At 47.7% G+C, this 12236-nt stretch overlaps 1 protein-coding gene across 1 annotated transcript in view; it reads left to right on the forward strand.

The window, feature by feature from the left end:
- Window positions 1–12236, forward strand: part of SLIT3 (slit guidance ligand 3) — a 587661-nt gene that overhangs the window by 118019 nt on the left and 457406 nt on the right. The window lies entirely within an intron of this gene.

A 12236-nucleotide genomic window follows, 5' to 3' on the forward strand; every position in this document is an offset into this window, starting at 1 on the left:
TGGAGAAATCTCAGGTGGAAATAGGACCAAAAGCACCTCTTGCAAAATAGCCTTTGGGCTGTGAACCCAGGAAGACAAGAGGACGTAGTGGAAATAACAGAAAGTAACACAGCCGTGTAGCGGTAGCTACCATTTGTTGAATGCTTCCAAAGCACCAGGCCTTGTTCTAAACCCCATAATCTTCATGACCTCATTTAATCTGGCTGATCGTCCTGTGAGGTGGGTATAACTATTCTGTTTTATTGAAGAGGAAATGAAGCTCAAAGACAATAAATAATTTGCTCAAGCTAATGTGTAATTAGTGGAACTGAGAACCCAATCCGCCTGACACCGTGACCATTCCACATACTAGGGGTGGGAGGTGGGGGCACCACAGACTTGGAGCCGTACTGCTGTAGACCAGCTCTACCACGTGGGTACGTAATTTTGCTTTTCTGAGCCTCAGTGTCCAATGTTTGAATGGATGTAAGAACAGCCCAGGTTGTGGGAACAATCAAGGATGATGGTGTATTTTAAACATAAACCTGTTGTCTGGTTCTTAGTAAGAGCTCAGCAGGCTCCTCTTCATTTTCTTCCATCTTCCCGTGGCTGATAAGACACAAACTCAAGCTTTTCCATCACTTCCATCATCATCCATGGTCTTCTGTTGAGCTCTTCAGGGAGTGGAATATACAAACCCAACCTCTCCCTTCGATATATTGTCCGTCTAAGATGGATAAATATTTATGCATGAATACATGGATATACATTTACGGACCATGCAGCCAGGGGGAGAGAACATCCTACCAAATGTGAGTGGGGAAATGTATTTTTATTTTTTATTGGCAAGGTTTAGTACAGTGCTAAAATATAAAAGGAAAAACTGAATAAATGATGTCTTAGCTCATGCTGCCATAACAAATACCATACGCTGGGTAGCCTAAAGAGCAGACGTTAATTTCTCACAGTCTGGAGGGTGGGAAGTCTTTGATCAACTAGGATGGTTGAGTGCTGGTGATGACTCTTCCTGGTTTGCGGAGGGCCGTCTTTTTACTGTGTCCTTCTTACGTGGCAGAGAGAGAGAGAGAACCTGCGTGAGAGCAAGCAAGCACTCTCTGGTCTCTTCTTAGAAGGACACTAATCCCAGCATGAGAATCCTACCCTCAGTACCTCTTCAAAACCTAATTACCTCCCAAAGACCTCACCTCCAAATACTATCACATTGGGGATTAGGACTTCAACATCTGGATTTTGGAGGACACAGACATTCAATCTGTAACCAATGTACCCTAGAACAGATGTTGATTTATGGAACTCATTACTTCAGAGGTATTTGAGGCAGAAGATGTGAACATCAGTTCAAATGTCTAGAGATGCATTTCCCAAATATGTTCCATCTTAATAGGCGTTAAGCAAAAAAAAAAAAAAAAAAACAAAACGTACCCTGGTCAAATAAGTTTGGGAAATGTGCTAAAGGAAATATGGAAGGCTTCTTGGTTGCAGGACTTCTCAGAGCCTTTACCTTGTTAATAAGCACTGTGAATTTCTAAGAGGTGAAAATAAGTACATAGCTAGTTCCCAAATATTTTTTGACTGTGGAATCTGTGGCACATTTCCTGGGACTTGAGTTTTATAGGACTGGTGTTGAGAAAATGTGAGGTTAGAACTTTTTAAAATTGGGTTAATTCATAGGTAAAAGAGTCATAAAAAGACCCTGAAAAAAATATCTGAGGGCAATTCACTGTTTCCCCGGGAATGCCACAGTGATCAAAACGGACCAAAGATTGGTCCATCCAGGTTGGTGATTCTGAGGCCCCATTTAATTTCAATCTCAACTTGGCCCTGAAGAGCCCTCTTATTGCTGGTTCTGATACAAGGTCCCTCTCCAGGCATTTCTTTCCACTGAGGTCAAGAAGCATTTCAGAGGCTTTCTTAACACCCATCTCTTTCTTAAAGCTTCCCCTGATTTGCCAGAAGAAAGGTGGCATTTCCCCTCTGTGCCCACTCTGTCTAAACTTGCTGGTCCTCTTCTCCCGTCCCCTCCTGGCTCACTACCCCCAACACTTCCCCTTTGACTCTACCTTTGGGGAATTCCTCTGGCCTCAAGAGCAGAGCTGGCTATACGTCCCTTAGGCATTGTGGGTGGGTTGTTGGAACCCAGATCCCTGCCTGAATTCAACATTCCCACCCAGTTCCCCTCCAGGGGTGGAGTGGATTCTTCCCAGCTGAGTCCTGTGAGATGGATACCTGCAAATACTCAGTAGCTTCCCCAAAGCAGTGAATATTCATGAATCCACAGGGTGGGTAGCATTCCAGCCCAGGGACCAGGACCTTTCCTCCTCTGCCACCCTGTCCCTCAGAACTGTGCTCTGATCTATGTACCTCCTGTGGGAAGACCCCATCATCAGCTGAGGCTGATTATCAAGGGAGTGCTACCTCCGCTCAAGGCTGCCGCCACCTCTGGAATCTTGGTGTCAGTCATTGAAGGAAGCACACAGCACAGAGAAACCTGCAGCGCACACTCATACTTTCACCTCCCCGCGGCCAACACATTCCTTGTATCCATTACGACCTCCGTGCTTTTGTTCATGCCATTCCCCTTCCCTGGGAGGGCCACCTTCTCTTCCAAGGCCTATCCTATTCTAGAGACAGTGCCATATGGTTCTAGAGTGAGGGTTCTAAGATAGAAGATTATTGCAAACATTAAATGAAGTATTCCTTATAAAGCATTTAACACAGTGCCTGGTGTTCAGTACACATCGGTTGCTTTCATCTAGTCCTCAAGTCTCAAATTCTCCGCATTCAGTGAAGACTTTGTAACAATCTCGCCCCACATTGGTCCCGCGAATTCCTCAGCGCGATCATCAGAACCACGCTGATCACACCTCTCGCGATCGTTTTTGCGTTGTTTTAATAGACTGCTCTTCATCTTTGGTGTTATTAAACAGGACACTCCCTCTACTTTTGCCTTTTTCTCCCCACTGCCTGGTTGGTTATCATGTTGTCTGCTGGGGTAGACTGCATAGAATAGCTAGTTGATTTACTTGTCTGTTTAATTGAACCATACGATTGGCTAAAATCAAGGATTTGGAAAAATCATCCTTATTCTTCCTCCTCTTGTAACCACCCTTCGTTTTAAAACGATCACAAAATGGTGGTCCCACAGGTGGAATCCTGCCCTCAGATATGTTGTGTTTTTTTAAAAAATGAGTGAAATCTATTTAAAAATTGAGAGATTTCGTATAAAAGTGCAGATTGCTTGTTTCTCCCCCAATATCAGGAGCTCTGGCACAGTATGGGGCCCCACTTTAGTAACAGCCCTCAGAGCCCAGTGTCAGGCACCCCTTTTGAGGAGCACACTTTCTTCAGTTTGCTAAAATACTCATCCCTCTCCATGCCCCACCTACTCATGCTCCATGCCCCTCCCGCTCCCCTCCTGCGCCATGCTCATTTGTTTTCATAACCCTTGTAGTCTTTTAAGTTTGGGAACAACACTTTCTTTATTCCCCAGCAGCACTGCACAGAAGAGGCCACTGAGACCCCCAAGGCCAAGGCCACTGATTGGTCAGTGATGGCGGAGACCATGGAGGTGGACTGGCCATCAGGTCACTTACTCACTCACTCCCCTAGTTGAAGAGCAGGCCACCAGCAGGGCTCCCATTCCCTCTGTTGGGTTTGGAAATTGTGGAAACTCTGCTAGACCTTCCTTTGATGGTTTCCATAGTCCTTTCACTCCTGAGAAGTAGGCAGGGCAGACATCGTGATCTCCTTCCCGTAGAAGAGGGTGCCCCACAAAGTCGAGGTCCTCAGATGCTCTTCTTGGGACTCTGAAGGGCAGAGGGTGGGGAGGCAGCATGAGCCTTTCAAACGTGGTTGTCTGTGTAATCTGTGGACCTTCATAGTGCATTTCCCACCTCCAATCCAGCAAGGCCAGCCGTCCTCATCTGGGTGCAGTCAGGGAAGCACAGAGAGGATTCCACCTCGGCATCCTTCCAGGAAACCCCTTGCCTGCGTGCACCATTCCCTGTCCGAGGGCAGTCATTCCTGAGCTGCCCGCCCCCGCATCACAGGCCTTCTTCCCAGGAGGAAGGCTGTACCTGGTCACTGTGGCCAGTCCATGCTGCCTCCAGCATCACATGGTCACGATTGGGCCTTGAAGCTCCTCTGCCTTGTGGGCCTGTGCAAATAGGGGGTTTAGAGAAACGGGTAGGTCTGTTTTTGATTGAAACAGTTACTTCATTTCATCCTGAGTGCCTTGGTCAGGGCTCTGTTTTTGTGGTCACACAGCTTCTCTGTCAAGTTTAGGCCCTTCTGTCTCCAGGTCCTAGTTACGTTGTTGCTGGCGAGTGAGTTGGGGCATGCTAATTACTGCCTGAACCGAGCAGCCGTTCTCTGATAGGGACCAATTTGTGGTAACGAGACTTTCCTTGCCAGAGATCCTCTCTCTAATTTTCTGCACCGTGAAAACTTCTTGCATTCTCTCTCATTTGGCATCTCTGGGGCCCCCGGGCTCAGGCCCTTCCCACATGGAAAGGTTTGGGAGAATCCAGCTAATTTATTTTCCCGAGTTATGTCATTGAAAGCTGATTCCATTATTTATTCCATAAAAATGTGTGTTTTCATACACTTCGTGTGTAGACATACCATAAAATGATATATTAATCTGGAAGCGTCCTTTGAGATCTTCTAGTTTAGGCATGGCAAATAGATTACATCTTGTGTGCCAACTGTGATGAGCTAAATGGTGCCCAGGGTAATATGTTGGAAAGGATTCTGAGGCCCATCCAAGAACATACCCTGGAATATATTCTGCTTGGTTGCCATGGACCCAGGAGCCAGAGTGGCAGCACATTTCCTAGGTATGGCCACCCCTGATGAAGTTCAGGCTCCCCGTTTTACAGATGAGGAACCTGTGTCCAGAGATTGGAGGCAACTAGGGTGCCGCTAGCCCTTACAACACAACTCTGTGAGTCAGAAAAGGCACCCCTTCTGGGCTGACAATGCTCCAGGTCACGGGGTTTGGGATGAATCTTAAGCGAATGACTCCTAAGAGGGTTTCCCAATGCCATGGCAGAGGGAGGGGAGGCAGAGAGCTGGGTGCCCCCCAACCCTCCGTCCCAGTAGCTGCATCCCAGGGGTCAAGGAGCTTCTACGCAATTTGCCTCCTGTGACCATTTCCCGTTTTTCCTCCTGAAGGATGCAGGTAGGTCAGACATCGGCCGTCAGCTGTTAGCAGCATTCCTTCTCATGAAGAGCTTGAAAGGGATTCTGTATAACTGAGTGGTTTAAGACTGTGAAATCCAGAGAGACCTGGGTTTGAATCCTGACTATGCCTCTTCGGGGTCCTTAGACAAGCTACTTCATTTCCCAGAGATTCAGTTTTATTTGGTTTTATTTTGAAGCAGTGATACTAACACTTACCTCATAGACCTGTTGTAAAAATTAAATGAGATGATGCATGTAAAGCTTCCAGCAAGTGCACAGCATTTAGTTAACACTGTCTCAGTCAATGTTTGCTATTTTTATCATCTGACTCTGTGGAGTGCATTTTCCCCTGTCAGAGGCTCCAAGGCAGAGAATTTACCAGATTATTGAGCTGTCCCAGGGCTCTGAAACTCTGCAGTCTTGGAACAATAGAAAACAAGATGGTAGAATATTTATTATTTTCTAAAAAGTTATTTTTCACCTAATTAAAAGTGATTTGAGTGAACAGTTTTGGAAACAAGCACTAAATCACAGTTTCATAAGATGTGTAGTCTACTTTCTGGAAACTGTTTTCATTACCATGAGGTTGTAGAAGGGGTTGACTCATGCTCAGAATGGATGGCCCAGGAGGATGGGAGCGATTTGGGTTCTGTTGACCTACAGTATAGGAGAAATGCATGCCAAGGTGAAGAGGACCTCCCACAGGAAAGTCCCTCTTTAATGCCCATCTTCATTGCTAGAAACCTCGACAGGACATTAAAGTTCAGATCCTCACTGTGGAGAAGTTAGGAAATTCTCAGGTAGTGTTCCAGAGAGCTGCGTGCTCCTCTTCCACCCAGGCCAGAGCACTTTCCAGAGTTCACCCACCCTCACCCCTCCTCCCCGTCACTCATCTCTAGTTAGTGCTTCGGGAAAGTCAGCGAGGGGGATGCTAGGAGACAGTTGGGGTGAGCAGAGGGACCAATGTCAGAAGCCAGCCTGCCTGGTTTCGAATCCTCTGCTACTTACCTCTGGCAGATTCTTTAACCTCTCAGGGTCTCGATTTTGTCATCTGTGAAATGCGTGTGATAATAGTACCTATCTCACAGGATTGCCATGAGGATGAAATGAGTTAACGCATGTAGGTGCATCACACCGGACCTGGAACCAAGTAAGCATACGGTTCATGTTGGCCAATATCATTGTTATTAACACATAGATGGGGGAAGGGAGGTGGCATTGCTTTGGAGAATATTTCGGGTTCTCCAAGTGACATGGGACCCTTCTGGATAGGAAGCATCATTTTTCTCATTTCTGCCATCCTGGAGTTTCTCTCACCTGTACTTTCAGTGCTATTCCTGAAATACACTGGAAACAGGAAAAGAGGAGATCCTCTAGCATTAGGGAAGGTGATGTTGGGGGAGGGGTGGGACAGAAGAACACATGGAATTGACATTCGTGGAGTACCTCCCACATTCCCAGCTCGCTGTTGGGTGCTTACTGGATTAGCCTAACCACACCTGGCAGGTTGTTCCTCTCAGTGAGGAAATGGATATCGGGAGGGGGGAACCAACTTGACCAAGATCCCACTGCTACACTGTAATAAGGTCTTACTGGGGTTCAGACTGAGATGTGCGTGGCTCAGGGACCCGGGCTATTTCTGCCACCTCACACGTCTGCCCTCTTGTTCAAGATCTCCACGGCCCTGCCAGCAGTAATGCCATCTCGTGTACCTTGATGTGTCTGCTGCTGAAGAAGCCTCTGAGCGTGAATGTGCCAAGTGGATCATTTACCAGGTGGCAGTTTTCTCATTAGGAACATGTCAGCAAATGAGTCTGTGTCTCAGCATGAACACGTCTTTTGGGGGAGTCATTGGTCTCCATGGAAAAGAAGATTAGAAACAAATGCGGTGACCCCAGAAGAGGAGGAGAAGGAGAAAGAGGATAAAAAATGGTAGCGTGAGTGTGGACACTGGTCTTAGCTCAAAAGGTGAAAGAATATCACATGTTGCTTCTGAATTCAAATCCTGGCTTCGATCTTTACTGTGTGACCTTGGGCAAGTTATTCAACCTCTCTGTGCCTCAGTTTCTTTATCTGTAAGACAGCCATGATGATGCTAATAGTACTTCCCCTCAAATGTCTGCTGAGCACCCACTCAGACACTGTTCTGTTCTAGGTGCTGGGGACACAGGTGGGAAGGAAACAGTGAATAGTGCCCTCAGGGGGTTCGTCTTCTAGTGGGCGTACATGTGACCACAACGTGAACAAATGAAACAACTAGTGTGTTGGATAGTGGTACACGCTAAGAAGAACCATTACACGGAGATGATTGCGGGTGGTGAGGTGATAGTAGAGAAGGGGGCCAGAGAAGCCCTCACTAAGAAGGTGACATCCGAGTAATGACTTGAAAGTGAGAGAAAGAGCCACTTGGGGATCTGGGAAAAGAGAATATTGAATGAATGAATAAATGAATGAGTGGATGGGCTGTGTGGATGAAATATAATCATAATAAATGTAAAGCACTTAGAATGGTGCATAGTATGTGCTCCATAAATGTGAGCTGTTTTTATATTCAGCAGATAAAGCGGGGAAATTGCTGCCATACCCCCTACTTCTGGCTCTTAAGTCATTTTCAAGATAGGCTTCAAAGAAGCCTGCAGAAACGTCTTCTGATGCAGTAGGAGCTCTTACAGGACGGCCGGGCACAAGTTAAGACTCATCACACATACGTGGGTCATGATACCGTGTCGCCTCCCTTAGTCCTCCCGTAGCCCAGGAGGACGCATGTTATTGCTGCTGTTGGAAAGGTGAGAGGACCAGGTGCAGTAGAGTGGGGGCTGGCCCAGAGAGGCATAGCATAAGTGGCCTGCTGGGGCTGACCCCCAGGCAGCCTGCCGCACAACGTCTTCTGGGGCTCGCATAGTGAGCCTCTCCCCATCCTTGTCCCTGTGAGAAGCTTTGGGGGGCCACCTTGGGGTGACTGGCCCTGCGTGCAAAGCCAGGAGACAGGGCCTGTGGTCAGTTTGCAGTTGACTTGAAGTGAAGTGGAAAGCAAGCCAGTGAGACAGACGCAGATCTGCCAGTCCCGATTGTAGGAATGCTGGAGATAAAAGCAGCCGTGGGCCCAGAGAACAATAGCCCTGCATACCAGCAGGAAAGGGCACAGTCATTGCCCCCAACCCAGACAACTGCTCTTTATCCAGCAGAGCCAGGGCCCCGAGGGTTTGGCTGGGTAAGGCCCAGGAAAAGGCTGACTCACAAGAGTTGAGAGAATAGCCCAGAGAGAGTGGGAAAATACAGAAGCCAAGTTTGCCCCCAGTGACATATACTTTGGGGCTGAGTAATGTGGCAGACAAATCACGCCCTTCACCATCCCACCCAGAGTGGAAGCACACCCTGAAGCCGCAGAGATAATTTTTACTAAAACAATTGAGCACAATGGAACCAACAGGCTTTGTTGCTTCTTGAGGAAAAGATGCTGTGGTCCGGAGCCCACGCACCGCCTTCTGCCTGGGACCTTTGGAAGTAAAGCTTTCTCCGAGGGAATTGAATCAGCCAGAAATATTTCAGATCGCAGTTTCCCTCCCATTGACTTATATTTTCTGGTCTTGGTGGGGAGTCTGAGGATGGTGTTTAGAGGGCCTTCAAGGGAAATTCTAAAACAATAGGCTAGACTTTCAAATATGTGGTCATGTAGAGATGTCTTGGTTTGGTTTACCCTGGTTTTGAAAAGGAGCAGCCAAAACATCTTGATTTGCTAAAAATCCTTCCAGAACATAAATCACTGGGGAGAGAAGGAGTGGAGAGGGTTGGGTGCTGTCTGAGCTCATCGTGAGATGGGCCCAGTGCCCGTCTCCCATGGTCTTCCAGTTGTCCTCTGCCCCAGGGCCACTCCCGCTGGGCCCACAAGCACCACGTCTGCCCATGCCCAGAAGGAACTAACAGGGCAAAAGTCTACGGAATTTGCCCTGGTGAGTTTTACAGGAAAACTAGCCTGAAAGTCATGAGATTGGAAGAGGACGGAGATGATCGTGTCACCCATCCTTCCGTTATCCAAGAGAATGACACCTAGATTGTTCCTGGGCATTTTAGTATTTCCTGATAGGCCCCAGGCAAAGGTAGAATGAAGTTTCCAGATTTTCTGCCCTGGCTCTGGACTAATAGCTCACGCTATCTGTCTAATCACTTTGATGACTCTGATAAAGTTTTAGACCTCCAAAACAGGGCAGAAATGTGGGAGAATCAGAACTTAAATTTGTGAGTTATGTTTTGGATGTTCCTCCAGTGAGCATCCAGAGAAACAGGAATATCCACCAGGATAACCACAGGCCTCTTCCTAACACCCGGTGATTAAACAGGGCCTGTCTCGGGAAGCCTGTGTCTGGGGCTCAGCTACTCTGGGATCCTGAGGGCAGTCTGGGTTTCATGAATTTGAGTCTGCACGCTCAAGGCAAAGTCCTGTGAACAAGACTGATTTGGCCTACTAACTGTTAGCCTGGAGTGCCTTTTAATTTTCCTTTTTAGTAACCAGTGGCACCATTTTCTTCTTTTCCCTTCTGTCCATTTATTGAGATTTTCACCCTGCATTGAAATCAAACTCAAGATCCCATTCTCCATAGGTCTTCTTCCCTCAGAGCCCTCTCCCCACCCGCTCCTTACCTTTCCGTCATGATTTGGCAATGAAACCTGTATCATCTGGTGGCAAATCTTAATGATGACCCCAGCCACTTAGTAACTAAGTCTTGTCGGCCACCATGCAAGATGGTTGCCCTAATTTCACTTCATCCTTAGAGCAGCCCCATGAGGAGGGTAGGGAAACCAGGCCCAGTGAGGTCAAGTGACTTCATTAAAGTCCCAGCTGGTAAGAATGGGGGCCAGGACTGGCACCCAGCTCTGTTGGACCACCAACCTCTGAAAGCCGATGCTTTTGACTCCTAGTGTGGTCTGTGCTGTTGGATAACTTTGTGCATATGCTTGTCTGGGCTTGACAGTTAGGGACTACGCTCTGCAGGCAGGAATCTCACATTGCTTTGTGTCCCCATGGCGTCTAGCACAGCACTTTGCATCAAGAAAACTTGCATTTTTGCGTGTTGTTTGAGAGGTAGATGCGGCTTGTGTTCACTTTGTACCAGTTATCTGGAGACAGGAAGGCAGGGAGCTTCCCCTCCTGCTGCGAAGGGAATGACTGTGGTGATTGACAGGGTATCGCCACCTTGGGCATCACACCCACCCAGAGGGCTGGTTAAAACATCCCTGGACCCACCCGGAGAGTTCCTGAGTCAGTAGGTCTGGGTGGGGCTGGATAATTTGCATTTCTACCTAGTTCTTGTGTGGTCTGGGATCTTGCTTTGAGAACCACTCTCACAATGGGAAGGACAACCCAAGTTCAAATCGCAGCTCTGCTGCTTACTGTCTGACCACAGGCAAGCTTCTACAACCCTGGGAGATCCAGTAGAGCTTTCTCTAAAGAGAGAAGACTAAGCTCCTCAAGCTGTTGTGAAAATTACTGACTTATTACATATATACATAGTATTTATTTACCAAACACGGATATGACTCTTACTATTTGGTAGGTACCTGCCAGCATCCTTTACAAATATGAGCTCATTTAATAGCCATAACAAACCTAGGAGGTGGTCCTCTTGTTTTCTTCAATGTACAGAGAGGTGACTGAGGCCCAGAGAGGTTCTTTGACTCTCCTGAGGTCCCCTGGCTACTAGGCGTAGAGCTGGGCTGCATCCCAGGCGTCCTGGCTCCAGAGTCCAGTACCTGTCCTGTGGCTGACAAACCTCTCCCATTCTCAGGTAGGCTAAGAGTGGCCCCTCCAAAAAGGGCAGAAAGACTGGTTTTCTAGTTCATAGGCCTATTAACCAGAAATGACAAGGAAGGGACAACTGTTTTATGACCACAGCTTGCAAATCACGTGCTTGACCTCCCTTCTGATACCAATATGGTCAGTCAGGAGTGGCTGTTTCTCTTTAAACTTCTCTGGCACTGAGGTTTATCATTGCTCAAGAGGAGGGTGCTTGAAAGAAGCCTTGTGGGCTGAAGGAGTGTAGGAGGTGAGTTGCGGGTCAGTAATAAAAGTGGAAAGAGGTTTGCAGCTCCCCCACTGAGGACCTGGGTGGGGGGGTCTGGCAGGCGAGTGGGTGCAGAGGCATGGCCTGGGGAAGGGGCAGTAATGGACAGGGTGGGAGGGGAGCAAATAGTTTCAGCCTGGCCGGGTAACTGAAGCCAAGAGGGCAGGCAGTGGGAGAATTCCAGCTATGTCATGGGAAATGGCTGTGACCAACGCTCTGATTAGCTGCCGACCACAAATCCCCTGGGACCCTGCCAGGGGTCAGGAGACTGGGGCACCTCTGGGATGCCAAAGGGTTGCTGTATTTTATTGTCAGAGGAAAAAAGGCGATTTTGACTGTTATCCCTGGATGTGAGTGCTGGCACTGCCAGGAGCTGAGAGCTGGGTGGGGACGTGGGAGTGAGAGGGAAGCTAGAAAAATCTACTTTTCATTCCAGGGAACACAGAGGAAAGACCAAGCTACACTGCTGGGGCTTGGCATGATCTCATAGCCTTTTTGGCCACCATCTCTGAAGCATTTTTGCCCTTTCTTCCCCTCTCTGCAAGGTGGGACGTCAGAGTCTCCCATTGCCATGTTAGAGGCATAAATGGGAAAAGTTGGCCTGGATCCCTCAAAGTGTAGATGAGATGGAACGGCAGGGCTTCTGGGAAAACAGACTTCACGAGTGAACTCCATAGTCTGCTTGTTTGACATCTTGGGGTTGAAGCTGAGCAACGAGATGTGGAAAAATCAACTTTTGGAGTAAGTGAGCTCAGTGCCCAGCCCGTCATGGGGACACCTGGAGGAACAGGGTCACATCACTTACTTCATTTCTTTAGCTTTTCTCAATGCCTGGCATCATGAAGCCTTTATAAATGTTTGCTGAATGAATGAGGGGACTGATTGATTAATTAATTGATTATGTCCAAAAGGATAATGATTCAAAAGGAATCTCAGCTAACACTTTAGAAATGCCTGATGAATGAAAGCTTTCTCTGAGCTCATCACGGTCCT

Source organism: Equus caballus, chromosome 14 (assembly GCF_041296265.1).
Source record: "Equus caballus isolate H_3958 breed thoroughbred chromosome 14, TB-T2T, whole genome shotgun sequence".
Classification (NCBI taxonomy): Eukaryota; Metazoa; Chordata; class Mammalia; order Perissodactyla; family Equidae; genus Equus; species Equus caballus.